The following is a 12,307-nucleotide window of genomic DNA, read 5'->3' on the forward strand; positions in this document are numbered from 1 at the left end:
CAGATGCTCAATCACTGAGCCACCCAGGTGCCCCTACATTCCTCTTTTTTTTTTTTTAAGAGTTATTTATTTATTCATGATAGACATAGAGAGAGAGAGAGAGGCAGAGACACAGGAGGAGGAAGAAGCAGGCTCCATGCCGGGAGCCCGACGCGGGACTCGATCCCGGGACTCCAGGATTGCGCCCTGGGCCAAAGGCAGGCGCTAAACTGCTGAGCCACCCAGGGATTCCCCTACATTTCTTTTTTAAAAGAGATTTAATTAATTAATTTATTTGAGAAAGAGAGTGAGCAGAGGGAGGGGCAGAGAGAAAGAGAATCTCAAGCAGACTCCCTGCTGAACATGGAGCCTGGAAAAAGGGCTCGATCTCATGACCATGAGATCATGACCTGAGCTGAAACGAAGAGTCAGACGCTTAACTGATTGTGCCACCCAGGCACCCAACTACATTCCTTTTTATGACACATCTTTGTGACACTGAGTTTTCACGGCTGCTATGATAAAAAGCAAATAACTTGTGAAAAATCATCGTGGAATAGGAAATGAGGGATGCAGCATTCATGCTTACTCCAAGGTTTGAGAAGGTGTGCAAAGCTCAACAGGTGCACATACCATAGCACTGGCAAGTTATAATGGCTATTTAAGGATGAAAGAAAGTATTATTTCTTTCCAGCTACGTGCATTATTGTTTCAAATGTCTGCTAAGTTGTTAGGACATAAATAATTCTTAAATTGTTTGACCTCCCCTTCCTAACAGAAACTATTCCATATTATTTCTTGGCCTGGGGGCTTTGCAAAGGAATTACTGAGACACTGGGGTACTGTGAATGCTGAGGATCTGGGAACCTCTGCGTTGATCACTTCTCTCCCTGGTTACATTGCTCAGTCTTCAGGTACAATCATTCATGTGCTGAAGTAGAACTTCACCACCATTTAATCTTGAACTCTTATTCTGCGTCCACTGACATATCACAGGGCATAGTAGACTGACACTTAAATAGCACTGGGTAGCCTGTGGCTGTGACTTCTTGAGATCCCACATGCCACCTCAGTAATTGAGGAAGCTGGTCTCTGTATCAGGTGGCCTGAGGTGATGTAGAGCAACAGGAGGTCTACAGGGCAAGAGGGGAGTCCACAGGACAGAAAGTTCAACCATGGGAACATGGTGCTATGGGAGGTTGGAAGAGCTGTGGTGGTAGAATGGAGAAGCTGCTGAACAAATCCATGGTTTTCTCTGAGGTTAAAGATGTTGCTATTTTGTCAAGGGGTTTAGCAATAAGCTAAACCAACAAGCAAGTAGCAAGTCAAATATGCTCAATACATCTACCACTCTGGGCTTTGAATCTCTGGCAAATCGAGTCATGGTTCTGATGGCTTGCTGCAGCAAAATCTCTGAAAGTCCAACAGCTGCCTTTTCCCAAAAAGCAAGACTAAAGAGAGAACCTGACTGGGGTATATAAACTGAGTCATATCCTAGCATTTTAGAAGCATGAAATTCTCATCAAGGATTTATTATGCCCTCGGCTGTGATGCCTTGAGAAAATATAATTCTAGCACACACGAGGGGTTCAAAAACAGATGTCCAACAGCTAATTTCTACAGAACTGAATAGGCATCATTACGCTTCAACCATACATAGTATTTTAGTATGCCAAGTTGCCATGAAGCACAAACCAGCTCTTTTTTAATCTTAATTTGTAACCTGGAATCACATGCCACACTTAAATATTCCCAGCATATAATACATTCACCCTATAAAATAAGAATTCCAGACCACATCTGAGTTAAGCTAGGCACTTGGGACAGTTCTATAACCTGTTTTAGTGCTTTATGAATAAAAACACAAAATCAAAGATCTCTAATCAACTGGAGAGATATTCTACCTACTTTTTTGGCTTACAATAGATTCTAACACAAAAAAATAAGTTTTCCTCTTGAGACTTGAAAAAATTCAGAGTCCTGGAGAATCTAATTTTATGGGATAAGTGTACCTGAAATTTTTTAAAGATTTACTTGTTTATTCGAGAGAGAAAGAAAGAGACACCAAGCATGGAGGATGGGGGAGCTGAGGGAAAGACAGAGAGAATCTTAAGTAGGCTCCACAATGAGAGCAGAGCACCACGTGGGGCTTGATCTCACAACCCCGAGATCATGACCTGAGCTGAAACCAAGAATTGGACACTTAACTGACTGAGCTACTCAGGAACCCCTGTGTTCCTGAAATTTTAAAACTTATTTTCTAAAATTATTTCAAGTATAATGCTGAAGTAGGACCTTTGGTAACTACTCTTCTAGAATTAACGATCATGCATTAATTTATCTGATCTACAAAAGCCCTAGTCTCAGAATAAGTTTCTAAATTCTAATTTGCAATATCATGTGAGCAAACTTAAGTAAATCCCTTCCCGTCTCAGAGCTCTCATTTGTCAAAGAGGGGTAGACTTCTATTACTGATTTGTAGACTAAACTCAGTTCAGTCAAGGGAGTCATAAGAAACTCCACCCAGGGCTATCCAAGAGAACTTCAACTAGAGCCACAACACTTACTCATTAACCAGATTCACTAAATACTTCTACTAATTGGACTCTCAAACTTCTCTATTCCATATAGAAAGTCTTTATGACAGAAAAGGAAGTATGAAGACCATTCGCCTAAATCAGTAAGTCTCGAATTTTAAGTGAGCAGAGAACTTGTAAAAATATAGCTTCTGATTCAGAAGTGCACATTTAACAATGCTGCTTGCCTATGGACAACGCTGAAGTAGTCAACATTGACTTGGACAAGATCACAAGATCTCTCTTGTTCAAATGTTTTAATTAGCTAGGCTTACATTTATTATAGCACAAGGTACATGCAAAATTTTCATAAAGCGACATCAAACAATTAGCAGGAACACTGAATCTCATCCCCTTCTTTCAAGCTTTGTATATACAGGTTATTTTTTGCTTTTAACTCCCATCTAGGAAGTACAAAATAAGGTTGGAATTTCACTTAAAATAATCTTCCAGGGGTGGCTGGGTGGCTCAGTTGGTTAAGTGTCTGCCTCCAGCTCAGGTCATGATCCCAGAGTCCTGGGATCCAGTGACAGGGTGGGCTCTCTGCTTAGCAGGGAGTCTGCTTCTCCCTCTCCCTCTGCCTGTTGCTCCCCCTGCTTGTGCACTGTATGTGTGTGTGTGTGTGTGTGTGTGTGTGTGTGTCTGCGTGTGTCAGATGAATACAATCCTTCAAAAAATAAAATAAGGGGCAGCCCCAGTGGTGCAGCGGTTTAGCACCGCCTTCAGTCCGGGGTGTGATCCTGGAGACCTGGGATCGAGTCCCATGTCGGGCTTCCAGCATGGAGCCTGCTTCTACCTCTGCCTGTGTCTCTGCCTCTCTCTCGCTCTCTCTGTGTCTCTCATGAATAAATAAAATCTTTTAAAAAATAAAAATAAAAATAAAATAAAATAAAATAAAATAAAATAAAATAAAATAAAAGTCTTCCAATCTAAGTGTTCCACATAAGAGGGTGAAAGTACTAACCAAAATATGGTCTACAGGATTTTGTAAGTTTATTTATTTATTTATATTTTTTATTTTTTTAATGATACAGAAACCAATACCTATGATTTAATTTATGAAAATTTCCATTTTCCCATTAACTTAAAGAAAGCATCCTTATGAAAGAGATTCTTTCATTAAAAAATTAAAATATACTTTTTCATAGCAGTAAATAATCCTAGATGTTTCAAAGATTGCAACATCTTAAAAAATCTTAGTTTATAGATATATGAACACCTAATATAGAGGTATAAAATCTAAAAACAATTAAACTTCCTACATATTTGTTTAATAAGTGCTTCTGTAACTGACCAACACCTACTCCGACCCTATGTTCTTTCCTTAGACGCATTTAGTGCATTGATGCAGGGCCAGTTGTCCAGGCCTCCTGGATAGTTTGCCCTTCAGGAACATTCAATCCCTGTGCTCTGACCCAAAATATGTGACTCTCAAATTTAATCTCATGTCTCAGTCTCACTGAATCTTACCATAGGCCTTAGCTCCAAAAGCAGATCATGTTGGCAGCTTGGGACAGTCCCTAGAGCAGAGTGGCAGATGCGAGGTTGCAGGGGAGAGGGGGTGGCAGAAGGGTGTGTCTGGGCAAACCCAATAGGTACCTGAGGCTAGCTAATCCACAGGCACAAAGAAGTGAAATTTAAACTCACTCACTCAGTGGTTCTCAAGTAGACTCAAGGGCTCCTTCATAAAAATGTACACATAGCAAGGAGCTATCTTATATGTGAAGAAGCCATAAAAGATAGTGTCTCAATGCCTCACAAAGATGTAACTGAAGATGTGGTTCAGGTTTTATTTTAAAAATTCAGTTCCTGACCAAGAGGCGGCCTCATTGGGTTGTGGCTGGAGCAGAACACCTTCTCAAAAACAGACTGAGTGCTTACTGAGAAAAAAATCACCCATGAGATAAATGGGTTTGAGAGGGTAGCACCATACACCTAGTTGCTAAATGAGCAACATATAGACTCTCAGGGATGAGCGTCTCTGGCTTTGGTTGCTTCAGCAGTGAAGGGTTCTATCCCACCCCAGCTTTTCCTACAAAATTTCAGATGTTGTGGAGGCTCTCCTGTGGAAGGATTTCTTTCCATCCTTGAAAAGTTTAAACCACATTTGTTGGTAATATAAAAGTTGAGGTTTCCTACAAAATGCTTCATGACTGATGTTACCATTCTTTCCACTACCTTATTAAAAAAAGCTGCCTCATAAAAGAGCAGACAGATGACAGACCATAAGCAGGAATATCATGGACACCAACGTTTCAGGAATTGATCCCAGAATTATTTAGCAGGTACATCTCTTTCAATAAACTCAATGTGTCCAGTGTGATGATTATACCCACTATGGGGGATGTGCTTGTTTCCCTCCCCATCTACATCCCCTCCTTTCCCAACTGGTTTAGCATGCTAAACCTAAATGCTAAACCAGTCAATTTATATGGCAAATGTTCAATAAATGGTGACTAACTCCCAAAGTCATGATTCTAAGACTAATTATATCTCTAATGATAATTAGGAAGAATAGGAAAAAATATAATTCTACTTAAAAATACATTAACTTTGGGACACCTGGGTGGCCCAGCAGTTGAGTGTCTGCTTTAGGCCCAGGACGTGATCCCGGGGACCTGGATGGAGTCCCGCACTGGGCTCCCTAAGGGGAGTCTGCTTCTCCCTCTGCCTGTCTCTCTCTCTGTCTTTCTCTCTCTCTGTGTCTCTCCTGAATAAATAAACAAAATCTTAAAAAAAAAAAAAAAACATTAACTTTCATATAAAAGGGAACAATGCTATTGGTGTGTAATTCTGAGAGATCTCTTCAGTTCACAGATGGAAACAATGAAAGCAATATAAAAACAATATGCGCCTCTGTGAGATCTAAAGTTATCATCCATGGAAAGGAGTTAGAAACAGCCCACTATTCCCGTGGTCTGGGGATGGACACTGCAAACTTCCTAATCAAATATGCCAGTGGTCTTGATTCTGTTTTCTAATATCCTTAAAAACATTATAGGCTTATTATAGGCTTTTTGTGACAGCTCTTAATGACATGTAGCAGGCAACAATCCTTGGCTTCATATAGGGCTCTCTTGGGAAGGGCTACTACATAAGCCTGGACTTTTTTCCCCCTGCCTCTTTCGATCCTAATGCTTTGACTACAATAAGCCAACAGCCCCTGAATATCGTCTTGCATAAGTACTTTGAGAGCTTAACACATACTGGCTTACCAAGTCTTTTCAAATGGACTCAGGGATGTCCGGCGATGCAAATCATCCAAACAAAGTCTTTATATTTAAGCACCTCACCACATATTTGCTTCTTGCACAGGCAACTCAGTCTAAAATTATCTTCTATCACAATCTTGAATACCTATATACCTTTGTACTATTAATAACTTTTCAACATAGTGCCTAGGAGAATAGGCATTTAACTCGCTGGCTGAGTAAAATGATGGACTTATATCTCATTATTGGTGATAGAAATCTGCATGAAATAACTATGAACTCTGATACAATCCAACCATCCTAGAGAAATACAGGCCAATATGCCACAAGATCTGCTGAGTAACTGAAGAGCCCAGATGTACTGAAGGTTGAATACATGTTGCTGGCACAATGTCACAAGTCTGACTGTGCCAGGTGAGGTGACAAATAGGTAGCTGTGTCATCATCTTGCTTTATATCTTGGTGGTGTAATTCCACAGTCATTTTAGAATTTAACATGTATATTTGGGCATCTATTAAATTCAAATTGCAGAAAGCTTAAAATTTCCATAGCGTCCTAAAAGTATAAAGATTATTTTCAATATGGTATAAGAATTCACTTAAAAAAATACTAAGGTTAAATGTTTCCACACTCCAGAAGAGACCTCAACTTTCAGAAACAAGAGATGAGCTCTCCTTCACACTCTATCACAAAGGGGGAGGAAAAAGGAGGGGTAGCCAGACAGGCTGGGAGTGGGATAGAATGTGAGAGCTCCTTAAAAGTATGATTTATATAAAATTACCACTATACCAATATATTAACAATTACTAGTAATAATTTCCTTGTTGTTTAAAAGGTTTGCTTGACTCCTACAGTATTTAACAATACTATAATCTTAAGGGGTCACTAATTATCTGTGTTACACACACTCATACACACACAGATTGCACAAAATATGGTCTTGATTTTCCTATCTTTTAGTATCGAGCCTTGAAAAACAACCTTGCCAATGTCTTACTCAAAGTATTCCACACTTTCATGTTGGATGCATTACCCAGAGTTTAAATATGAATGATTTTATGATTAGATATTCTAGTCACCTGAAGTCACCTTTATATGGCCCCTAAATCTTGATTTCAAAATCTAGAAAACATCTCAACAAACAAGAATTTTCAAGGGGGTAAAACCCTAATGACGGATTTGAAGATGAGGCAATATATTTATCACTGATCTTAATTACTATTTGACTGCTGACTGCCTCCACTGTCCTGTGAGCATTCTCTTCTATCCAACCTAGGAGGTAGAGATCAACCATCATACTGTTGTGAGCTGTGAGGGAACTTGATATTCTTTATTCACTGAACAAAAACCTTATAACCTGATCCTGCCTGCGCTTTGGCCATAAATGCTGCCCGCGCAGCTGAGGCTTTCAGAGTGGCTCTCTGAGAAAGGGAGGACACCCTGTCTGCCCAAGATCAGTTTACTCCACAACTAGAAAGGGCTCACTTTGAAATAAGTATCCCCTGCTTGGGGGTTCAGAATTTATGCATCTGTACTTGTGTCCATGACAATTTTATTGCATGTCCAGGAAACAGAACAATTAAAGTGGCGCTCAGACAGGAGTCTAGCTTCTGAAAATCTAACATCTCCACTAAATGATATAGAATATATTAAGATCAGGGCAACCGCATTTGATGTAAAAATTTAATAGGTCGTATGTTGTGAATTACATACGGGTTTATATTCACTGAAGTCAACTGGCTATAGTCGGTTTCTTCCTGTACTAGGCTGAAAAGAAGGGCCCAGACTAGGAAGGCTGGGATTTAAATAAAAGATATTAGATCCTTCTGTTCCCAGGCTGAAACAGGGATTAGAATAACACATTTAAATACCTTAATGTTTTTAGCACAAAAAGCATTAATTCGATACTCTGCTTCCTTGAAATGCTTTATTAAAGCCCCCAACAACTCTCTCAGGAGTGTCTGCCTTCCTTGGAGTTAACATACATTTATTGTTCTCCACTGCAAATTTCACTAGTATTTCAAAACAGCGTGCCTGGCCTCTGCTGTGGGGATGGTGGGAATAGGAAATAGAACAAGATGAAACCTGAGAAGGCTTTGAGTTTTGACATTTCAGAGCAAGCTTATGGCTCCTTCAGGACCAAGCATCATGAGCTCATGCACCACTGAAAGTAAATGACGACCAAGATGCTTAATAGAATGATTTTAATTAGACCTGCCCTTCACCTGTCACAAAGGTCATCTGGTTACCAATCCAATAAATAAGCAAAATTGTAACTACCTGTACTCCAGAAAAAGTGGGGCAGCCTGTCTGCCTCTTGACTTTTACCCCAGGCCTAATCCAAGCAACCAAGAACCTTAAAAGCCACAGGGATGGCAGTGACAAACACCATGTGCCCCACTCTCTCAAACTGGAAAATCTGAGAGTGGAATTTGTTGAGTGGAAATGCAGAGAAGTTAGACAAAGCTCCTTCTTCTAAGAATCATATATTCCTACTCAAACCTAGAGCCTGTACTTAATAAGCTGCTAATTCTTGATCTCAAGAGCAGGAAATGAGAATGCTTTTCTGGGGGTACATTTGTCCAAACCCATAGAATATACACCAAGAGTGAACTCTAATATAAACTATGGACTCTGGGTGATAAGGATATGTCAATGTAGGTTCGCTGATTGTAACAAATGTACCACTGTACGGGGGGATGTTGATAGTGGGGGAAGCTCTGTGCATGTTGTAAAAATCTCTGTACCTTCCACTCAGTTTTGCTGTGAACCTAAAACTGTTCTAAAAAATAAAGTCTATTGGGGGTGGGGGAAGCATCAGCATTCTACCATTGCCACAGAAGAACACGCAAATGACTCCTACTGGTTCTATACATCAGCTATAGATGTATATATTTTCCAGAAGTCCTGGAAAGTGACAGAGAAATATCTACAGACATCAGGTGGATGGGATAGTGGGGCCTGGGTGAGGAAGGGGTGAGTATAGGCACAGTGACCAATCACATGAAGGTCTATGTTAGGAGAGAACACGAGCCCCAAGACACTCTACCCACAGGAGAAATTAATGATAACAGCTAAGTATAGGAGTAGTCAACTTAATCTATTGCAAGCTTAATTTGTAACTTGCTCTTCTAATTGATTAAGACTACCATAGTAACACTTCTTTGGATAAAGTCTGGTCTGAAATGTGGTTGGCTGTGTATTTCTGTCTCCATAATTAGGCTATTAGCTACCTGGCTTTAGGGATTTCTATTACTCATCTTTAAAACCTATAGCATCAAATATGGTAGGTAACAAACAAATGTCTGTTGAATTACCAATTTTTCAATGATTGTTTTGGACTTCAAACATAGCTCTCCTTGTCTTCCTTCTTAATTTTAATTGTTTGTATTTCATGTTCAAGAATATACTTATCATACTAAATGAATAATGATCATCTTTCAGTTTTGATCAAAGAAAAAGAAAGGTTAAAGTATTTGTTCATTACAATGCCTGTTCAGAGAAGCCCAAATCTCAACCTTCAAGTTCACCTGGTAGCTACACTTTTCAGAGTCAATTAGTACACTAACTACCACCTTTACCATGTTACCACCTCCTATAAGCAACAGCCACCACCTAAAAATCAAGTTTGCCGGGGATCCCTGGGTGGCGCAGAGGTTTGGCGCCTGCCTTTGGCCCAGGGCGCGATCCTGGAGACCCGGGATCGAATCCCACATCGGGCTCCCGGTGTATGGAGCCTGCTTCTCCCTCTGCCTGTGTCTCTGCCTCTCTCTCTCTCTCTCTCTCTCTCTATCATAAATAAAAAAAAAATAAAAATCAAGTTTGCCAATTATGTGGTTTGGTAGGTGGGGTCAGTGCTACCAACACCTGCCCCATTCACCTTGAATGGCATGCAGTGGTCAAGAGAGCAAGGTCACACTGCTGTCAGGGCAGAGAGCCCAATCCTGAGCTTGTAGAGGAGCTCAAGACCAGAGCTAGCTACACACATGCCTGCTTGGATTAGATCTACAACCAGAGGGGAGTTTAGAATGAAGAAAGTTCCAGCCAAGAAACCGGAGAAGTCAAGGGGACATTTCAGGAACACTTTTAGCAGGGGTTCCCAGCTTTATACAGAAGGCATAAAAGTCTAGAAATGCAATGCAGAAGGTGAGAAATACTTAAATCTTGCAATTATACCCACACTCAAGTTGAGAATAGGAGTCATCAACAAACTGAGCCTCAACTAAGGGAATATGATAGGAAAGGCTAAAGCAGTGTCATAGCAGACAAAGTTAGGGTGAATATCCTCTTTTCCTTTTATTTCTCACACACGAATGCATAGTACATCATTAAATTGCATTGGTATATACTATAGAAAGAATCTAAAGTAGCGATACCCTTGGTGTCATAATTTTTTAAACAATATAACAAAATGACCTATCACCCACTTAGAGTAACCCAGTTTCCAAGGCAAAGTGACAAAGGCATGCCAGGCCTTCCTTTGGGCTCCAGGGACATACTGGTGATAAAAGTATGTACTGTGCCCAATAAAGCTTGCTTCCCGCCCCCCAATCATACAGCCCACTCCCAGATTCTGTGGCCTGTGGTCCAAGGTGATACTAACCTACACGTGGGGAAAGCTTTTATGATCCTGTGGGTTGCTAAGAAAATTCTACCCTTCTTAAAATAATAGTTCTCATCTTCCCCTTCCCTGAGTTAGTTCTATTTCAGGTTTTCGGTGTGCTCCAAGTTTGAGCTGTGGAGAAGGGAGGACATAATTCAGGTGATGACCACTTGTGATCAGAGGAACAATGACCACGTGTGATCAGAGGGATGGTGGAGAATGCTCGAATTCCTCAAGTGAGAGGAACCCACAGATAGGGCAGAACTGGCATCCTTGCCTCTGCTCACCCTCCCTGGTTCTGTTTTCTCTCCTCTGTGACCAACAATGAAGATTTCTAATGTTTCTTAAGCTCTAAATATACTGCTTTTTCTTTTTTTAAATGGAATGCCTCACAAATTTATGTATCATCCTTATGCAGGGACCATGCTAATCTCTGTATTTTTCCAATTTTAGTCTATGTGCTGCCAAAGCAAGCATTAAAACCTATACTTTCTGGGATGCCTGGGGGGCTCAGCAGTTGAGTGTCTGCCTTTGGCTCAGGTCGTGATCCTGGGATCCAGAATCAAGTCCTGCATCGGCTCCCTGTGGAGAGGGAAACCCTCTGCCTGTGTTTCTCATGAATAAATAAATAAATCTTAAAAAAAAAAAAACCTATACTTTTAGGCTGAAAGCAAAATATTTTCTTTTTTATTATTATTATTAATAAAAATAAAATAGTAAATATAATATATAATAAAGTAATATATATAATAAATAATATATAAAATAAAATAATAAATATAATAAATAATAATAACAACAATAATAATAATAAAGGAGCAGCAGCAACAAGTGCTGATTTAACACACATTACCTATTCATCAGTAACCGAGGTAAGCACCCTTCATGCACTAGCTAATTTAATTCTCACTTTGAGAAATCAGTGGTGTCATCCTGACCAACTCAAGGGCAAGAAAACTAGGCTCAAAGAGGTTGACACAGTGTGCCCAAGGTCAAAGAACCCAACAAGTGGCCAAGACAGTGCCTAACCGCAGCTCTCTCACCCAGGGTCTCTCTGCTCAGCCACTCTGCTACTGTACAAACATCACTAGAGAAGCTCACAGAGTTCTGCTGAGGCACTGGGCCAGGCCAGGCTGGGGAACACAGCACAGGCAAGGGATCATCTACACCCAGCACTCAAGAGCCCCACAAAGTTACCTGAAGGATCAGGTTCTTGCTTTTAGCTTGAAGGTCTTGCCACTGCCACATGCCTCACATGATAGTCATGAAGACCAAATAAATGCTGAAGGTGAGGAAGCATTTTGAAAGATGGGGAAAAAAAAAAAAACCCCATCTTAGCTTCTACCTGACTCTTGGCTAAATGCCAACCAGCCTTCATCACCTCTCCCATTGAGGACACCATCCAGGCTTCATGCCTGTGCTGGCTAGTAAGGTCCTCCCCTAAGTTACTGGCTTCAGAGTCTCCCAGGATTTCTGGATGGAGGTGGGATGAGAAACAGCAGAGAAGAACATTTTGGCTCATATGTCCCTATTTGAATTTACCACCAACTCCCTTAAAGTCCTGTATCAGATTGTTTTCACATATAATTTTACATAATTTCTTTATATCCAAAACTGTTAAATTGCATACTGATTCACACTAATATTCATACATACTGAATATGAATGTGTGTAAACAAAATGAGACTGTGAGTTCTTGCAGGGTAAGATTACGTCTTCAGTTTTTACTTGTCCATACATCCAACAAAGTGCTCAGTGCACAATGGCTACTGCTAAGTTTACCTCCACGGATCACATTGCAGAAATAATAGAAGCAGTTCTGCTAGATGCTGGGAGGGAAATGGAGCACACAGGGGCTTAGAGCAGCAAGCAAATGGGAACAGAGAACAATGGTCAACACATCATTCTCAGAAGCTTTGTCCCTAGGTAAAGTTGG

At 40.4% G+C, this 12,307-nt stretch overlaps 1 protein-coding gene and 1 pseudogene across 14 annotated transcripts in view; both read right to left on the reverse strand.

Annotated features, from left to right (window-relative positions):
• The window catches only part of ATP8A2 (ATPase phospholipid transporting 8A2), a 574,503-nt gene that overhangs the window by 226,866 nt on the left and 335,330 nt on the right, over window positions 1-12,307 (reverse strand). The window lies entirely within an intron of this gene.
• On the reverse strand, window positions 10,745-10,844 carry LOC119866019 (annotated as a pseudogene).

Source organism: Canis lupus, chromosome 25, assembly GCF_011100685.1.
Source record: "Canis lupus familiaris isolate Mischka breed German Shepherd chromosome 25, alternate assembly UU_Cfam_GSD_1.0, whole genome shotgun sequence".
NCBI lineage: Eukaryota > Metazoa > Chordata > Mammalia > Carnivora > Canidae > Canis > Canis lupus.